Raw genomic sequence first — 21,598 nt, forward strand, 5'->3', positions numbered from 1 at the left:
GATATTAAAAAAAACGCTCCACAATCAACCCTGCATCTGTGGAATACATGAATAGACAACAAATCATCCCAAATTGAGGAGGTGGACTTTGAGAGCAAGATTTATTATTTTTTCCCCTTTTCCTCTTTTTGTGAGTATGTATATGTATGCTTCTGTGTGTGATTTTGTCGGTATAGCTTTGCTTTCACCATTTGTCCTAGGGTTCTATCCGTCCATTATTTTTTTTTTTAATTTTTTTCTCAATTATTTTTAAAAACTTTATTTTATTTTATCTTACTTTATTTTGTCCTCTTTCTTTCCTTCCTTCCTTCCTTCCTTCCTTCCTCTCTCTCTCTCCCTCCCTCTCTCTCCCTCCCTCCCTCTCTCTCTCTCTCTCTCCTTCTTTCTTTCTTATTTTTTCTCCCTTTTATTCTGAGCTGTGTGCATGAAAGGCTCTTGGTGCTGCAGCCAGGAGTCACTGCTGTGCCTCTGAGGTGGGAGAGCCAACTTCCGGACACTGGTCCACAAGAGACCTCCCAGCTCCACATAATATCAAACAGCAAAAATCTCCCAGAGATCTCCATCTCAGCACCAGCACCCAGCTTCACTCAATGACCAGCAACCTACAGTGCTGGACACCCTATGCCAAACAACTAGCAAGACAGGAACACAACCCCACCCATTAGCAGAGAGGCTGCCTAAAATCATAATAAAGCCAAAGACAGACACCTCAAAACACACCACAAGACGTGGACCTGCCCACCAGAAAGACAAGATCCAGCCTCATCCACCAGAACACAGGCACTAGCCCCCTCGACCAGGAAGCCTACACAACCCACTGAACCAACTTTAGCCACTGGGGACAGGCACCCAAAACAACGGGAACTATGAACCTCCAGCCTGCAAAAAGGAGACCCCAAACACAGTAAGATAAGCAAAATGAGAAGACAGAAAAACACACAGCAGATGAAGGAGCAAGATAAAAACCCACCAGACCTAACAAATGAAGAGGAAATAGGCAGTCTACCTGAAAAAGAATTCAGAATAATGATAGTAAAGATGATACAACATCTTGGAAATAGAATAGACAAAATGCAAGAAACATTTAACAAGAACCTAGAAGAACTAAAGAGGAAACAAACAACAATGAACAACACAATAAATGAAATGAAAAATACTCTAGATGGGATCAATAGCAGAATAACTGAGGCAGAAGAACGGATAAGTGACCTGGAAGATAAAATGGTGGAAATAATTACTGCAGAGCAGAATAAAGAAAAAAGAATGAAAAGAACTGAGGACAGTCTCAGAGACCTCTGGGACAACATTAAACGCACCAACATTCGAATTATAGGGGTCCCAGAAGAAGCGAAAAAGAAAGGGACTGACAAAATATTTGAAGAGATTATAGTTGAAAACTTCCCTAATACGTGAAAGGAAATAGTTAATCAACTCCAGGAAGCACAGAGAGTCCCATACAGGATAAATCCAAGGAGAAACATGCCAAGACACATATTAATCAAACTGTCAAAAATTAAATACAAAGAAAACATATTAAAAGCAGCAAGGGAAAAACAACAAATAACACACAAGGGAATCCCCATAAGGTTAACAGCTGATCTTTCAGCAGAAACTCTGCAAGCCAGAAGGGAGTGGCAGGACATATTTAAAGTGATGAAGGAGAAAAACCTACAACCAAGACTACTCTACCCAGCAAGAATCTCATTCAGATTTGATGTAGAAATTAAAACCTTTACAGACAAGCAAAAGCTGAGAGAGTTCAGCACCACCAAACCAGCTTTACAACAAATGGTAAAGGAACTTCTCTAGGCAAGAAACACAAGAGAAGGAAAAGACCTACAATAACAAACCCAAAACAATTAAGAAAATGGGAATAGGAACATACATATCAATAATTACCTTAAATGTAAATGGATTAAATGCTCCCACCAGAAGACACAGACTGGCTGAATGGATCCAAAAACAAGATCCATATATATGCTGTCTACAGGAGACCCACTTCAGACCTAGACACATGCAGACTGAAAGTACGGGGATGGAAAAAGATATTCCATGCAAATGGAAATCAAAAGAAAGCTGGAGTAGCAATTCTCATATCAGACAAAACAGATTTTAAAATAAAGATTCTTAGAAGAGACAAAGAAGGACAGTACATACTGATCAAGGGATCGATCCAAGAAGATATAACAATTGTAAATATTTATGCACCCAACATAGGAGCACCTCAATACATAAAGCAAATACTAACAGCCATAAAAGGGGAAATTGACAGTAACACACTCATAGTAGGGGAGTTTAACACCCCACTTTCACCAATGGACAGATCATCCAAAATGAAAATAAATGAGGAAACACAAGCTTTAAATGATACAAGATGGACTTACTTGATATTCATAGGACATTCCATCCAAAAACTACAGAATACACATTTTTCTCAAGTGTTCATGGAACATTCCCAAGGATAGATCATATCTTGGGTCACAAATCAAGCCTTGGTAAATTTAAGAAAATTGAAATTGTATCAAGTATCTTTTCCAACCACAACGCTATAAGACTAGATATCAATTACAGGAAAAAATCTGTAAGAAATACAAACACATGGAGGCTAAACAACACACTACTTAACGAAGTTATCACTGAAGAAATCAAAGAGGAAATCAAAAAATACCTAGAAACAAATGACAATGGAGACACGATGCAAAACCAATGGGATGCAGCAAAAGCAGTTCTACGAGGGAAGTTTATAGCAATACAATCCTACCTTAAGAAACAGGAAACATCTGGAATAAATAACCTAACCTTGCACCTAAAGCAACTGGAGAAAGAAGAACAAAAAAAAACCCAAAGTTAGCAGAAGGAAAGGGATCATAAAGATCAGATCAGAAGTAAATGAAAAAGAAATGAAGGAAATGATAGCAAAGATCAATAAAACTAAAAGCTGGTTCTTTGAGAAGATAAACAAAATTGATAAACCATTAGCCAGACTCATAAAGAAAAAAAGGGAGAAGGCTCAAATCAATAGAATTAGAAATGAAAAAGGAGAACTAACAGCTGACACTGCAGAAATACAAAGGATCATGAGAGATTACTACAAGCAACTCTATGACAATAAAATGGACTACCTGGAAGAAATGGACAAATTCTTAGAAAAGCACAACCTTCCAAGACTGAATCAGGAAGAAATAGAAAATATGAACAGACCATCACAAGCACTGAAATTGAAACTGTGATTAAAAATCTTCCAGCAAACAAAAGCCTGGGACCAGATGGTTCACAGGTGAATTCCATCAAACATTTAGAGAAAGCTAACACCTATCCTTCTCAAACTCTTCCAAAATATAGCAGAGGGAGGAACACTCCCAAACTCATTCTACAACAACACCATCACCTTGATAGCAAAACCAAACAACGATGTCACAAAGAAAGAAAACTACAGGCCAATTATCACTTATGAACATAGATGCAAAAATCCTGAACAAAATACTAGCAAACAGATTCCAACAGCACATTAAAAGGATCATACACCATGATCAAGTGGAGTTTATTCCAGGAATGCAAGGATTCTTCAATATACGCAAATCAATCCACGTGATACACCATATTAACAAATTGATGGAGAAAAACCATATGATCATCTCAGTAGATGTAGAGAAAGCTTTTGACAAAATTCAACACCCATTTATGATAAAAACCCTGCAGAAAGTAGGCATAGAGTGACCTTTCCTCAATATAATAAAGGCCATATATGAGAAACCCACAGCCAACATCGTCCTCAGTGGTGAAAAACTGAAAGCATTTCCAGTAAGATCAGGAACAAGACAATGTTGCCCACTCTCACCACTCCTATTCAACATAGTTTTGGACGTTTTAGCCACAGCAATCAGAGAAGAAAAGGAAATAAAAGGAATCCAAATCGGAAAAGAAGAGGTAAAGCTGTCACTGATTGCAGATGACATGATACTATACATAGAGAATCCTAAAGATGCTACCAGAAAACTACTAGAGCTAATCAATGAATTTGGTAAAGTAGCAGGATACAAAATTAATGCACAGAAATCTCTGGCATTCCTATACACTAATGATGAAACATCTGAAAGTGAAATTAAGAAAACACTCCCATTAACCATTCCAACAAAAAGAATAAAATATCTAGGAATAAACCTACCTAAGGAGACAAAAGACCTGTATGCAGAAAATTATAAGACACTGATGAAAGAAATTAAAGAGGATACAAATAGGTGGAGAGATATACCATGTTCTTGGATTGGAAGAATCAACATTGTGAAAATGACTCTACTACCCAAAGCAATCTACAGATTCCATGCAATCCCTATCAAACTACCACTGGCATTTTTCACAGAACTAGAACAAAATTTTTCACAATTTGTATGCAAACACAAAAGACCCTGAATAGCCAAAGCAATCTTGAGAATGAAATACTGAGCTGGAGGAATTAGGCTCCCTGACTTCAGACTATACTACAAAGCTTCAGTAATCAAGACAGTATGGTACTGGCACAAAAACAGAAATATAGATCAATGGAACAGGATAGAAAGCTCAGAGATAAACCCATAAACCCACATATGGTCACCTTATCTTTGATAAAGGAGGCAGGAATGTACAGTGGAGAAAGGACAGCCTCTTCAATAAGTGGTGCTGGGAAAACTGGACAGGTACATGTAAAAGTATGAGATTAGATCACTCCCTAACACCATACACAAAAATAAACTCAAAATCGATTACAGACCTAAATGGAAGGCCAGACACTATCAAACTTTTAGAGGAAACCATAGGCAGAACACTCTATGACATAAATCACAGCAAGATCCTTTTTGACCCACCTCCTAGAAAAAGGGAAATAAAAACAAAAATAAACAAATGGGACCTAATGAAACTTCAAAGCTTTTGCACAGCAAAGGAAACCATAAACAAGACCAAAAGACAACCCTCAGAATGGGAGAAAATATTTGCAAATAAAGCAACTGACAAAGGATTAATTTCAAAAATTTACAAGCAGCTCATGCAGCTCAATAACAAAAAAACAAACAACCCAATCCAAAAATGGGCAGAAGACCTAAATAGACATTTCTCCAAAGAAGATACACACAGACTGCCAACAAACACATGAAAGAATGCTCAACATCATTAATCATTAGAGAAATGCAAATCAAAACTACAATGAGATATCATCTGACACCAGTCAGAATGGCCATCATCAAAAAATCTAGAAACAATAAATGCTGGAGAGGGTGTGGAGAAAAGGGAACACTCTTGCACTGCTGGTGGGAATGTGAATTGGTACAGCCACTATGGAGAGCAGTGTGGAGGTTCCTTAAAAAACTACAAATAGAACTACCATATGACCCAGCAATCCCACTACTGGGAATATACCCTGAGAAAACCATAATTCAAAAAGAGTCATGTACCAAAATGTTCATTGCAGCTCTATTTACAATAGCCAGGAGACAGAAACAACCTAAGTGTCCATCACTGGATGAATGGATAAAGAAGATGTGGCACATATATACAATGGAATATTACTCAGCCATAAATAGAAACGAAATTGAGTTATTTGTAGTGAGGTGCATGGACCTAGAGTCTGTCATACAGAGTGAAGTCAGAAAGAGATAAACAAATACCGTATGATAACACATATATATGGAATGTTAAAAAAAAAAATGGTCGTGAAGAACCTAGGGGCAAGATGGGAATGAAGACACAGACCTACTAGAGAATGGACTTGAGGATATGGGGAGGGGAAGGGTAAGCTGTGAGATAGCGAGAGAGTGGCATGGACATATGTACACTACCAAACGTAACGTAGATAGCTAGTGGGTAGCAGCCGCATAGCACAGGGAGATGAGCTCAGTGCTTTGTGACCACCTAGAGGGCTGGGATAGCTGGGGTGGGAGGGAGGGAGACGCAAGAGGGAAGAGATATGGGAACATATGTATATGTATAACTGATTCACTTTGTTATAAAGCAGAAACTAGCACACCATTGAAAAGCAATGATACTCCGATAAAGATGTAAAAAAAAAAAAGTAGAGAAAATACTATAGTGAACTTTCCTGTATCTGTCACCTAGCTTCAGCCATTATCAACTTGAGTCCCATCTTGTTTTATCCAGTCCTCACCTACACCTGCTCCCTATCCACCATTTTTTTTGTTTGTTTTTTGTGGGGTTTTTTTGCGGTACTTGGGCCTCTCACTGCTGTGGCCTCTCCCGCTGCGGAGCACAGGCTCCAGACACGCAGGCTCAGCGGCCATGGCTCACGGGCCCAGCCGCTCTGCGGCATGTGGGATCTTCCCGGACCAGGGCACAAACCCGTGTCCCCTGCATCGGCAGGCGGACTCTCAACCACTGCGCCACCAGGGAAGCCCTATCCACCTTATTTTGAAGCAAATCTAAGATGTCATATTCTTTCCTCTATTTCAGTTTTTATTTCTCAAATAATGACTCCTTTTGCATACTTAACAACAAAAAAATTTTCATACTTAAAAAATAAGCAGCATAGGGCTTCCCTGGTGGCGTAGTGGTTGAGAGTCCGCCTCCCGATGCAGGGGACACGGGTTCGTGCCCTGGCCCGGGAAGATCCCACATGCATCGGAGCGGCTGGGCCTGTGAGCCATGGCCGCTGAGCCTGCGCGTCCGCAGCCTGTGCTCCGCAACGGGAGAGGCCACAACAGTGAGAGGCCTGCGTACCGCCAAAAAAAAAAAAAAAGCGTCTTAATATCATTAAATCTGTTCAGTTTTAAAATTTCTCCAAAATATATAAATATACATGAAATATATATAAGTGTATACATTAAATATATATATTATATGTATATGCATGTGTGTGGATAAAATTTTACTAGAATCTAAATAAGGTCCATGCATTATAACAGTTTAATAGGTCTCTTTAAGTCTTCTTATCTCTGTGGTTTCCACCTCTATCCTTTTTACATTCCTTAAACTTGATTTGTTGGTGAAACTATATATTTTTTCCTGAGAACTTCTTGTGACCTGAACTTCGCTGATTGAAAATCCATTGTGTTATTTAATATGTTCCTCTGTCTCCTGTATTTTCTGTAAATCAGTAGATAATTAGGTTATGGATTGACTCTTTGTTAAGAAGTCCTCATCAGTGACATCGTGTACTTCAGGAGATTGTCTCTATCTTTGTGGTGTTAGCAGCCACTGATGATCATGGCCTAGATCCACTAGTGCATCAGGAGTTACAAAGTAATCGCCAAATTCAGTCATTCTATACTCACTTATTAGCTAAAATCTTTCTATTAAAAAATATTCCTCCATTAACTATTTTGTCCCTGGGGTACAGCTTATGAAAGGAAAGAGGATACATGACTGCTATTTCCCTTTAATTTACAAATAATGATACTGTCAAAATAATGATAAATGAGTGCTTTTAAAATATCATTAAAAACTCAGATATAAACATATTTGTATTTCAACCTACTGAAGTTATCAACTGATTAATACTCAAATTTTTCCATTTTTGATCAGGGAGAGGGTCTCCAAGTAGTAATCTGTGGTAATTTCCTTTCTTTCAGGTATGAGAAGGTACTCCAGGTTCAGTATGTACATTTACTGCATTAGACTTGGAATTGAACTTTTCACCAAGAAATCCCAGCTCCTCTGCAGGAAGTAATGTTTGGAGACCACAGTACAAGTAATAATGGTACTCACTGCCCCAGGGTTTGTCACTGTTTTTAGGACTTTTCAAAGACAGAGCTTTGTTTTAAAGATGTAATATATCTTGAGCTCATGCTTTAAATTCAAATTTAAGATCTCAGGATTTTTACTGAAACAATCTTTCATCTGTATCTCCTTTCTCTCATGACAATCCTGGTTTCCAAGGCACTAACACACTCTGTTCTATTAGACAACACACACCTAACTAAGTCTCTGAATAAAAATACGAACATGACCACCATAAAGATAAGTGCTTAAAACTCTTTAAGTCTCTTTACAGCCCATTTTGTCCATAGGGTATATCCCACTGGAAATATGTGGTCAAATCACCTTGCTTTTAATGTAATTTGGAATAGTTCCTCTCCACTATTAATGCATCCACTGTGATGCACAGGTTCACTTGTTTCATCTTGCTTTAGATTTTCCATATTGCTTTTTACTTTTATTTTTATGTAATTATATGTATACAAAGTCAAATCTACAAACAACTTCCTCCACTGTATTCCCTCTCTTCCCCTATAGTTAATGATTTCTGTTAATGATTTTAATGTTAAATTTTTAATTTAATGTTTAATGTTAATGATTTTAAATGGAAAATTATCAGCAAATATGCAGTTATATTTGTGTCTCCCTCTTCCCTTGGATAAGTGGTGAAGATCATGCTATGGTAGTATACAGAGACATGTCTTATCCTTCTTACAGTATTCCAAAAGACAAATGCATCACTGTTTATTCAAACAGTCCCCTACTGGTTTCCAGTCTTGCAATTGCAAAGTACTACAGTTCATAGGATGATGCATGTATCTTTTCATATTCTTGACTTGAATAACTTGAAGACCGAATGCTAGAGGTGCATTGCTGGGTAAAAATGTACATGTATAAGAAATGTTCCTATTGCCAATAAGCTCTCCATAGGGATTGTAGCAGTTTACATTCCCACTAACAGAATGTAAGAGTAACTTTCCTTTTTTCTTTTTCTGAAGAGAATGTTGTCAGACTTGTTGGATCTTTGCCAATCTGAAAGGTAAGTAATGCTATCTTGACAGATGGGAGAGAGGTAAGAGGGCAAATGGACCAATAGAAAGATATAGGTAAATTCCAGGTGATAACTGGAACAAAACAAGTCACAATATATTCAGGATGGAAAATGACAGGACTGGGTGTAGGATCAAATTCAGAGACAGAAGGAAGGGAACACCAGAATGACTTAAAAGAACTATAACAAAATAAGAGTTCTTTTTCCTATAGTTTTCCTCCCCCATTCTGGCCCAATAAAGAACACTTTTTTTGTGTGTTTCCCTCGCCCTACATGGAGCACTTTTAAAATTGTGAAACTCTTTTGAATGAAATTTTTAAAAAATATATGAAAATAAATTTACTAAGGCAAATTGCACTAAAGAGATTTGAATGGGTCAAGATAAACATGTCATTTGAAATGTGCTTAAGGTTTTGCTACATGAGGCAAATTCCCATCTAGGAAGTCTTACCTTCTCTATTCCTAACTGAGCTAAACAGGAAACAAAAACATGCCCTAAAGTCCAATATACTGCTGGAGAGTTTCATTAACTAATACTGATTCTTTGAGTTGAATTACTTGTAATCGTTTCTAACCTCATCTCTCCCCATCTTAACACTGGCAGTGCATTCTCAGTAGTTCAGTTTGCTCATCACCAGCTCCATATGCCCTGTTTGGTGGTACCTTCCCCCATTAATATAGCACTTCTCTCTACTCAACATTAATCCAAACCCTAACTGTACTTCAAAGATCATATTCTTAAGATTCACCTGTATTCTTAGCAACTTCTCTGTATAGTCTTAGCACCCACATGGGCCTTCCTTATTCTCAGTACATGGCATACACAAAGCAGTAGAGAGGAGCTGGTTGAGTGTGGGGAGGGAGACTGGAGTCCAGGGGACAAAAAAAAAAAAAAGGTTTAATTAGAAAAAGAAGACCTGGGCATTTGGGGTTTTGTTTTTTCCCTTGAATCTGAAGCTTATTTAACTTTGTGAACCTGAGACAATCATGTAACTTTTCTGAGCTTCACTTTCCTCAGGTATAAAATATAAAAAATAATTCCTGCCCTGGTTCATCATGGAGTAGTTTTTAAAGAAAAACATATGGATAAATAGTAAAAGAGTACAAGTAGCAAATAATTGAGAAGAATTTTTAAACCACATTTGTACTTGCCTATCTTAAACTTGTTTTTTTTTTGGATATACAGTTACATTCATACATTCATGAAGCTCACTTTTAATAGTCTATACTTTAAAACATAGAACGTGTTTTCCAGCGAATACTATTTTAGAAGGTACATTCTGATAAAAACCTGTATAATCTGAACTGTATTAGAAATACCATATATATATATATATACACACATAGTATATATACATACATATAAGTATAAATGTATATGTGCACGTGTATATATGTATAGTACAATATATTATCTATATGGCAAAATTGTAGAAAACATTGTTATACCAGGAGGTACTAGAAGTGAAAGTTAATAAAAATGAAATTTAATCAGAATAAGTTTTTGAAAAATACTGATTACTGGTACTTGAAGAAAAGTGAATTTAATTAGAGGAAGTGCAGGAAGTAGATACCTTTTGCAGAGATTCTGAAGGAGATTTCTGAACACTTAAATGCATTTTAGAACTTTACAGCACACAGTCATAATTATGCATTATTTGATTTCAGAACTTTCTTGCTAATAATCAAGAAATAATTATCAACACTAGTCTTTTTCACGTTGTCTGGATGAAAGGTGGAGTAACAAAAGGAGAAAGGGAGGTTGTTTCCTACCATATTAGCAAAAAGGAGAAAAAAATTTAAAGAATAACTTTTTTTTTTTTTTTTTTTGCGGTACGCGGGCCTCTCACTGTTGTGACCTCTCCCGTTGCGGAGCACAGGCTCCGGACGCGCAGGCTCAGCGGCCATGGCTCACGGGCCCAGCCGCTCCGCGGTATGTGGGATCTTCGCGGACCGGGGCATGAACCCGTGTCCCCTGCATCGGCAGGCGGACTCTCAACCACTGCGCCACCAGGGAAGTCCACCAAGTATTTTCTCCCATTCTGTGTATTGTACTTTTGCTTTCTTGGTAGTATCCTTTGATGCTTAAAAGTTTTTAATTTTGATGAAATTCCACATATCTATTTTATCTTTTATTCCTTGTGCTTTTTGCTATTATAACTAAGAAACTGTTGCCTAGTCTGCAGTAACATAGATTTATATCTGTATTTATTTCTAAGGAGTTTTTAGTTCTAGCTCTTAGATTTTTGATCCACTTTGATCTAATTTTTGTAATGGTGTGAGATAGGGGCCCAAATTCATTTTTTTTTTTTTTTTTTTTGCATTCTTTTGCAGTTGTCTCAGCACCATTTGTTGAAAAAACTATTCTTTCCCCATTGAATGGTCTGAGCACCCTTGTCAAAAGTCAGTTGACCATGGATGTATGGGGTTATTTCTGGATTCTCAATTCTAATGCATTGGTCTATATGTCTGTCCTTATGCTAGTACCATACTGTCTGTCTTGATTACTGTAACTTTATTGTAAGTTTTGAAATAAGGAAGTGTAAATCCTCCAACTTTGTTCTTCGTTCTCAATATTATTTTGGCTATTCAGGGCTCCTTGTATTTTCTTATGAGTTTTATGATGAGCTTATTTATTTCTCCAAAAAAGGCAGTTGGGAATGTGACTGGGATCACATTGAATCTGAAGATCAATTTGGGGAAAATTGCTATCTAAACAATGTCAAGTCTTCCAATCCATGATCATGAAGCAATTTTCATTTATTAGATCTGCCTCAATTTTTTTTCAACAATGTATTACGGGCTTTAGTGTACGAGTATTGCACTTATTTTAAAAAGATATTTTCACACATTTTATTCTAAATAGAATTGTTTCCCCAATTTCCTTTTCAGATTGTTCATTGTTAGTTCTTAAAAATGTAACTAATTTTTTTCTATTGATCTGTATCTTTTGAGTAATTTATTAGCACTAATAGTGTTTTTTGGTCGAGTCTTTGGGGTTCTCTCTATATAAAATCATGTTTTTTGCAAATAGTGATTTTTACTTCTTTTCCAATCTGAATCACTTTTTTTTTTCTTGCTAACTGACCTAGTTAGAAGCTCCAGTACAATGTTAAGTAGAAGCAATGAGAATAAATATTTGTGTCCTGTTCCTGATTTTGGAAGGAAACGTTTCAGACATTCACACTTAAGTCTGATGATAGCCATAGTTTTTCATAGATGTCCATCATCAAGTTGAGGAAATTTCATTTTATTCCTAAATTGTTGAGTGTTTTTATCATGAAAGGGTGTGTTGACTTTTGTCAAGTACTAAGTTGACTTTTGTCAAGTACTGTTATTCAGATGTTCTGATTAATTTCTAAACATTTAAGGATTTTTAAAGTTAACTTAGTTAACTTAAAATTAGTTAATTTTTTTTACTAATTTTTGTCTAATTCTGCCTAGTTAAAAAAACCTACTATGTGTGTTTAAAACTTCAAATTTGTTCACAGTTGATTAAATGGCTTAGCAATTGGTCAATATTGATAACTATTCCATGTAGACTTACACATTTTGCAGTTGTTTTTTACATATATGTGTCTGTGTGTGATCCGTTTTGTTAGTTGTATTTTAAAAATCTTTGCATCATTATTGCCCTTTCTGTTCTGTCAGTTACTGAGAGATACTAAAAATCTCTTGTAATGATTATTGATTTGACTAGTTCTTTTCCTTATGCCAGGTTCTTTTTTCTTTTACCTTTTTATTTTATATTGGAGTATAGTTGATTAACAATGTTGTGTTAGTTTCAGGTTTACAACAAAGTGATTCAGTTATACATATAAATGTATCTATTCTTTTTCAAATTCTTTTCCCAATTAGGTTGGTACAGAATATTGAGCAGAGTTCCCTGTCCTTGCTGGTTATCCATTTTAAACATATGCCAGGTTCTTTCACTAGTTTTATAGTTTGGAGTTATGTTTATTTTGTGAGTGTATGTGTGTGGATTAAGTATTTTATCATAATGATATGTTTCACATAATCTCTAGTAATTCTTTTAAATTTTACACTTTTTGATATTAGTATAATCATACTAGTTCTCATCATTTAGGGTTTACATAGTACACTTTCTTATGTACCTTTAATTTCAATTTTTTCTGTGTTCCTATTACTTAAATTGTGTCTCTTGTAAGCAATATAACGTAATTTAAGTCCAGTCTGACAAACTTAATCTTTTAAGTGGAATATGTAGTCCAGTAAGATTCAGTATGAACACTTAAACAGTGAGTAGAATGATATATTTAAGTCCAAATAGTTAAGTCAGCTATCTCAAGTTACTTTCCTCATGTTACTCTGCCTTTTCTTTCTATTCAAAAATTAATCTATTATTGCTTTACTCACTGATTTTTCCTTTTCATTTTGTCACTTGTCACACTTTTAAATTATTTTAATTACTCGAGATATGCTACTATGCCTTATTAACTTATTAGCATTTATCATAAATTCAGGCTTTTTTCCAATTTCCAAAGTACCTTAAAACATTTAGGTATCATTTAACCCCTTCTTACCTTTAGCCCCTTCATACCTTTTGTGCTGTTGCTATCATATATTTAAATTAAACTTTACATATTTAAAACTCCAGAATACTTTATCATTGTTGTTTTAACTTATCAGTGTTCATATAGTTTTGTTTATATATTTACACTTTCTTGTGTTCTTCATCTCTTCCTGTACTTCTGAGTTTATTTTTGTTTCACCTGAAGATATCCCTTTGTCTCACTATGAACCTAGTAAGTTTTTATTGAATGCCAGACATTTCATATTGAAAATTTCAGAGATTCAGGATGGCGATGTCTTTTTCCAGACATGAATTAGTTCTCTTATTGGCAGGAAGTTAGACTAGAGGCACAAGCACCTGAATCCAACCAGGAATGACAATTTTTCATGGCTGAGCTTTCGTCTTGTAAGCCCTGCTCTATTTTGGTTTGCTCACTCATAATGGCTTAGTTCTTCAGGGTCTTCGACTGAAAGCAAGAATATCTACACAGCCCCTCTTTTTGGGAGGCCTGAACACATGCACCTATGGTCAATTAATCTACAACGGAGAAACGACAGCCTCTTCAATAAGTGGTGTTGGGAAAACTGGACAGCTACATGTAAAAGAATGAAATTAGAACACTTCTTAACACCATACGCAAAAATAAACTCAAAGTGGTTTAAAGACCTAAATGTAAGGCCACACACTATAAAACTCTTAGAGAAAAACATAGGCAGAAGACTCTCTGACATAAATTGCAGCAATGTCTTTTTGATCCACCTCCTAGAGTAATGAAAATAAAAACAAAAATAAACAAATGGGACCTAATTAAACTTATAAGCTTCTGCACAGCAAAGGAAACCATAAACAAAATGAAAAGACAATCCACAGAATGGGAGAAAATACTTGCAAATAAACTGACCGACAAGGGATTAATCCCCAAAATATACAAACAGCTCATGCAGCTCAGTGTTAAAAAAACAAACAACCCAATCCAAAAATTGGCAGAAGATCTAAATAGACATTTCTCCAAAGAAGACAGACAGATTGCCAAAATCACATGGAAAGATGCTTAACATCACTAATTATTAGAGACCTGCAAATCAAAACTACAACAAGGTATCACCTCACACCAGTCAGAAAGGCCATCATCAAAAAATCTACAAACAATAAATGTTGGAGAAGGTATGGAGAAAACGGAACCCTCCTATGCTGTTGGTGGGAATGTAAATTGGTACAGCCACTATGGAGAACAGTATGGAGATTTCTTATAAAACTAAATATAGAATGACCATATGATCCAGCAATCCCCACTCCTGGGCGTATAATTTGAAATGATACACACACCCCAATGTTCATTGCAACACTGTTTATGATAGCAACGACATGGAAGCAACCAAAATGTCCATTGACAGATGAATGGATAAAGACGATGTGGTACAAATATACAGTGGAATATTACTCAGCTGTAAAAAGAATGAAATAATGCCATTTGTAGCAACATGAATGGACCTAGAAATTATCATACCAAGTGAAGTAAGTCAGATAAAGAAAGACAAATATCATATATCACTTATATGTGGATTCTAATAAAAAATGATACAAATGAACTTATTTACAAAACAGAAACAGACTCACAGATCTGTTGAAATCAAACTTATGGTTACCAAAGGGGAAACGTGAAGGGAAGTGATAAATTAGGAGATGGGGATTAACATACCCACACTACTAAATATAAAATAGATAACTAATAAGGGCCTACTGTATAGTACAGGGAACTCTACACAATATTCTATAATAACCTAAATGAGAAAAAGAATCTGAAAAAACTGGATATACATTTGTATTTATAACTGAGTCACTTTGCTGTATACCTGAAACTAACACAACATTAAAAATCAACTGTACTTCAAAAATAAAAACTTTTAAAAAAGACACATTTCAAAGGAGAGCAACCAGTTGGGAGAATACATTTGCAATTTATCTAACAAATTAAGAACTTAGAATACATCAGTAAGACCCGCAAATCAATAAAAATGGGCAAGTGATCCATTAAAAAAAGAGACAAAGGCTATGAAAAACCAACTCACTAAAGACCAGTGCAAACGTACACACTAAATAATTCTCAGCATGGACTTCCCAGGTGGCGTAGTGGTTAAGAATCTGCCTGTCAATGCAGGGAACACGGGTTTGAGCCCTGGTCCAGGAAGATCCCACATGCCGTGGAACAACCAAGCCCATGCGCCACAACTACTGAGCCTGCGCCCTAGATCCTGCAAGCCACAACTACTGAGTCCACATGCCACAACTACTGAAGCCCTCACGCCTGCAACAAGACAAGCCACCACAATGAGAAGCCTTTGCACTGCAATGAAGACCCAACACAAACATAAATAAATAAATAAGTGTGATTAAAAATAAAATAAATAATTCTCAGCATCATTGTGAATTAAAGATATACAGTTGCAGAACATTTCCCCCCCCCCCAGTAAACTGACAATATGAAATACTTTGATAATATCAGTTAATTGTGATAGCCCGGAAAATGTCTGTTTATGTAGGGCTCATGATGGTATAAACTGTCCCTCTGGAGAACAACTGACACATTATACAATTGTGTATCTTAAAACAACTGTTTAGTATACATTTTATTATGCAGAGCAACTCAGGAATGTGTAACTGGCAGGGGACCTTCAAGATGGTGGAGAAGTAAGACATGGATATCACCTTCCTCCCCACAAATACATCAAAAATACATCTACATGTAGAACAACTCCTACAGAACACCTACTGAACACTGACAGAAGACCTCAGACTTCCCAAAAGGCAAGAAACTCCCCATGTACCAGGGTAGGGCAAAAGAAAAAGAAAAAACAGAGACAAAACAATAGGGACGGGACCTGCACCTCTGGGAGGAAGCCATGAAGGAGGAAAAGTTTTCACACACTAGGAAGCCCCTTCACTGGCAGAGACAGGAGGGTGGGCGGGGGGCACATTTCAGAGCCATGGAGGAGAACACAGCAACAGGGGTGCAGAGGGCAAAGCAGAGAAGTTCCTGAACAGAGGATCAGTGCCGACCAGCACTCACCAGCCCGACAGGCTTGCCTGCTCACCCACCGGGGCGGGCGGGGGCTGGAAGCTGAAGCTCGGGCTTCGGAGGTCAGATCCCAGGGAGAGGACTGGGGTTGGCTGCGTGAACACAGCCTGAAAGGGTTGGGCATCACAGCTAACCAGGAAGGAGTCTGGGAAAATGGCTGGACCTGCCTAAAGAGGCAAGAGACCTTTGTTTCAGGGTGCACGAGGAGAGGGGATTCAGAGCACCGCCTAAATGAGCTTCAGAGACAGGCGTGAGCTGCGGCAGTCAGCACAGACAGCAGAGATAGAAATGGAACTCTAATGCTGCTGCTGCAGCCACCAAGAAGCCTGTGTGCAAGCACAGGTAACTATCCGCACCTCCCCTCCCGGGAGCCTGTGCAGCCCGCCACTGCCAGGGTCCTGTGATCCAGGGAAAACTTCCCCGGGAGAACACAAGGTACGCCTCAGGCTGTTGCAACATCATGGCAGTCTCTGCTGCCGCAGGCTCACCCCGCATCCTGTACTCCTCCCTCCCCCCGGCCTGAGTGAGCCAGGGCCCCCTAAACAGCCGTCGCTTTAACTCTGTCATGTCTGGGTGAAGAACAGATGCCAGAAGACGACCTAAAGGTAGAGGCAGAGCCAATTACAAAGCTGAACCCCAGGAGCTGTGCAGAAAAAAAGAAGAGAAAGGGAAATTTCTCCATGCAGCCTCAGAAGCAGTGGCTTAAATGTCCACAATCAAATGGATGTACCCTGCATCTGTGGAATACCTGAATAGACAATAAAGCATCTGAAAATTGACTTTGGGAGCAATTTTAGACTTGGGGTTTGCTGTATGCAACTGACTACTTTCTGCTTTATATGTTTATCTTAGATTAGTTTTTAGCACTTGTTATTATTAGTGGATTTTATGTTGGTTTCGTTGCTCTCTTCTTTTTCTTTACTTTTAATAATTTTTAAACATATTTTAATAAACATGTTATTTTATTTTTCTCTTTCTTTATTTTTCTCACTTTTCGCTGAGCTGTTTGGCTGACAGGGTCTTGGTGCTCTGGCAGGGTGTCAGGCTTCAGCTGCTGAAGTTTGAGAGCTGAGATCAGAACATTGGACCAGCAGAGACTTCCTGGCCCCACATAATATCAATTGGCGAGAGCTCTCCCAGAGATCTCCGTCTCAATACTAAGACCCAGCTCCACTCAACGAACAGCAAGTTCCAGTGCTGGACACACCATGAGAAACAACTAGCAAGACAGGAACACAACCCCACCCATTGGCAGAGAGGCTGCCTAAAATCATACTAAGTTCACAGACACCCCAAAACATACCACTGGACATGGTCCTGCCCACCAGAAAGACAAGAGCTAGCCTCATACACCAGAACACTGGCACCAGTCCCCTCCACCAGGAAGCCTACACAAGCTACTGAACCAACCTTACCCACTGGGGGCAGAATAAAAACAATGGGAACTACGAACCTGCAGCCTGCGAAAAGGAAACCCCAAACACAGTAAGTGAAGGAAAATGAGAAGACAGAGAAATATACAGCAGATGAAGGAGCAAAGAAATAACCCACCAGACCAAACAGATGAAGAGGAAATAGGCAGTCTACCTGAAAAAGAATTCAGAGTAATGATAGTAAAGATGATCCAAAATCTTGGAAATACAATGGAGAAAATACAAAAAACTTTTAACAAGGACCTAGAAGAACTAAAGAGCAAACAAACAATGGTGAACAACACAGTAAATGAAATGAAAAATTCTCTAGAAGGAATCAATACAGAATAACTGAGGCAGAAGGATGGATAAGTGACCTGAAAGATAAAAAAAAAAAAAAGGAAATAACTACCACAGAGCAGAGTAAAGAAAAAAGAATGAAAAGAATTGAGGACAGTCTCAGAGACCTCTGGGACAATATTAAACGCACCAACATTCGAGTTATAAGGGTCCCAGAAGAAGAAGAGAAAAAGAAAGGGACTCAGAAAATATTTGAAGAGATTATAGTTGAAAACTTCCCTAATATGGGAAAGGAAATAGTCAATCAAGTCAAGGAAGCACAGAGTCCCATACAGGATAAATCCAAGGAGAAACACACCAAGACACATATTAATCAAACTATCAAAAATTAAATAGAAAGAAAAAGTATTAAAAGCACAAGGGAAAAGCAACAAATAACATACAAGGGAATCCCCATGAGGTCACTAGCTGATATTTCAGCAGAAACACTGCAAGCCAGAAGGAAGTGGCAGGACATATTTAAAGTGATGGAGAAAAACCTGCAACCAAGATTACTCTACCCAGCAAGGATCTCATTCAGATTTGATGGAGATATTAAAACCTTTACAGACAAGCAAAAGCTAAGAAGATTCAGCACCACCCAAACCAGCTTTACAACAAATGGTAAAGGAACTTCTCTAGGCAGGAGACACAAGAGAAGAAAAAGATCTACGATAACAAACCCAAAATGATTAAGAAAATGGTAATACAAACAAACATATTGATAATTACCTTAAATGTAAATGGATTAAATGTTCCAACCAAAAGACATAGGCTGGCTGAATGGATACAAAAACAAGACCCGTATATATGCTGTCTACAAGAGACCCACTTTAGACCTAGGGACACATTCAGACTGAAAGTGAGGGGAAGGGAAAAGATATTTCATGCAAATGGAAATCAAAAGAAAACTTGAGTAGTAATTCTCATATCAGATAAAATAAACTTTAAAAAAAAGACTATTACAAGAGACAAAGAAGGACACTACATAATGATCAAGGGATCAATCCAAGAAGAAGATATAACAATTGTAAATATTTATGCATCCAACATAGGAGCACCTCAATACATAAGGCAAAAGCTAATAGCCATAAAAGAAGAAACTGACAGTAACACAATCATAGGAAGGGACTGTAACACCCCACTTTCACGAATGAACAGATCATCCAAACAGAAAATAAATAAGGAAGCACAAGCTTTAAATGACACATTAGACAAGATGGACTTAATTGATATTTATAGGACATTCCATCCAAAACAGAAGAATACACTTTCTTCTCAAGTGCTCGTGGAACACTCTCCAGGACAGATCATATCTTGGGGTCACAAATCATGCACTGGTAAATTTAAGAAAATTGATTTTGTATCAAGTATGTTTTCTGACCACAATGCTATGAGACTAGATATGAATTACAGGAAAAGAAACTGTAAAAAATACAAACACATGGAGACTAAACAATACAGTACTAAATAACCAAGAGATCACTGAAGAAATCAAAGAGGAAATCAAAAGATACCTAGAAACAAACGACAATGAAAACACGATGACACAAAGCCTACTGGATGAAGCAAAAGCAGTTCTAAGAGGGAAGTTTATAGCAATACAATCCTACCTCAAGAAACAAGAAACATCTCAAATAAACAACCAAACCTTACACCTAAAGCAATTAGAGAAAGAACTAAACACCCCAAAGTTAGCAAAAGGAAGGAAATCATAAAGATCAGATCAGAAGTAAATGAAAAAGAAATGAAGGAAATGACAAAGGTCAAAACTGAAAGCTGGTTCTTTGAGAAGATAAACAAAACTGATAAAGAATAGCGAGACTCATCAAGAAAAAAAGGGAGAAACTCAAATCAATAGAATTAGAAATGAAATAGGAGAAGTAACAACTGACACTGCAGAAATACAAAGGATCATGAGAGATTACTACAAGCAACTCTATGCCAATAAAATGGACAACCTGGAAGAAATGGACAAATTCTTAGAAAAGCACAACCTTCCAAGACTGAACCAGGAAGAAATAGAAAATATAAGCAGACCAATCACAAGCACTGAAATTAAGACTCTGACTAAAAATCGTCCAGCCAACAAAAGTCCAGAACCAGATGGCTTCACAGGGGAATTCTATCAAATATTTAGGAAAGAGCTAACACCTATCCTTCTCAAACTCTTCCAAAATATAGCAGAGGGAGGAACACTCCCAAACTCATTCTATGAGGTCACCATCACCATGATACCAAAACCATACAAAGTTGTCACAAAAAAGAAAACGGCAGGCCAATATCACTGATGAACACAGATGCAAAATTCCTCAACAAAATATTAGCAAACAGAATTCAGTGGGACATTAAAAGGATTATATACCATGATCAAGTGGGGTTTATCCCAGGAATGCAAGGATTCTTCAAAATATGCAAATCAATGTGATACACCATAATAAACTGAAGGATAAAAACCATATGATAATCTCAATAGATGCAGAAAAAGTCTGCATCTATTGAGATGCAGACAAAATTCAACACCCATTTATAATAGAAACTGTCCAGAAGCAGGCTTAGAGTGAACTTACTGCAACATAATAAGGGCCATATATGACAAACTCACAGCCAATATCACTCTCAATGTTGAAAAACTGAAACAATTTCCACGAAGATCAGGAACAAGACAAGGTTGCCCACTGTCACCACTATTATTCAACAAAGTTTTGGAAGTTTTAGCCACAGCAATCAGAGAAGAAAAAGAAATAAAAGAATCCAAATCAGAAAAGAAGACGTAAAATTGTCACTGTTTGCAGATGACATGATACTATACATAAAGAATCCTAAAGATGCAACCAGAAAACTACTGGAGCTAATCAATGAATTTGGTAAAGTAGCAGGATACAAAATTAATGCACAGAAATCTCTTGTATTCCTATACACTAATGATGAAAAATCTGAAAGAGAAATTAAGGAAACACTCCCATTTACCACTGCAACAAAAAGAATAAAACACCTAGAATAAACCTACCTAAGGAGACAAAAGACCTCTATGCAGAAAACTATAAGACACTGATGAAAGAAATGAAAGATGATACACACAGATGGAGAGATATACCATGTTCTTGGATTGGAAGAATCAACATTGTGAAAATGACTATATTACCCAAAGCAGTCTACAGATTCAATGCAATTCCTATCAAACTACCAATGGCATTTTTCACAGAACTAGAGCAAAAAATTCCACAATTTGTATGGAAACACAAAATTCCCCGAATAGCCAAAGCAATCTTGAGAAAGAAAATTGGAGCTGGAGGAATCAGGCTCCTGAATTTCAGACCATACTAGAAGCTACAGTAATCAAGACACTATGGTAATGGCACATAAACAGAAGTACAGATCAATGGAACAGGATAGAGAGCCCAGAAATAAACCCACACACATACGGTCACCTTTTCTTTGATAAAGGAAGCACAGATATACAATGGAGAAAAGACAGCCTCTTCAATAAGTGGTGCTGGGAA

General features: G+C 37.2%; 1 long non-coding RNA gene across 1 annotated transcript in view; it reads left to right on the plus strand.

The window, feature by feature from the left end:
* The window catches only part of LOC141278348 (uncharacterized), a 400,162-nt gene that overhangs the window by 342,914 nt on the left and 35,650 nt on the right, over positions 1-21,598 (plus strand). The window contains exons 3-4 of the long non-coding RNA XR_012330925.1: positions 7,557-7,684; positions 8,682-8,722. This is a non-coding gene — a long non-coding RNA (uncharacterized lncRNA). The remainder of the gene's footprint in view (positions 1-7,556; positions 7,685-8,681; positions 8,723-21,598) is intronic.

The sequence above is a fragment of the Tursiops truncatus genome, chromosome 3 (genome assembly GCF_011762595.2).
Source record: "Tursiops truncatus isolate mTurTru1 chromosome 3, mTurTru1.mat.Y, whole genome shotgun sequence".
In the NCBI taxonomy this organism is placed as follows: domain Eukaryota; kingdom Metazoa; phylum Chordata; class Mammalia; order Artiodactyla; family Delphinidae; genus Tursiops; species Tursiops truncatus.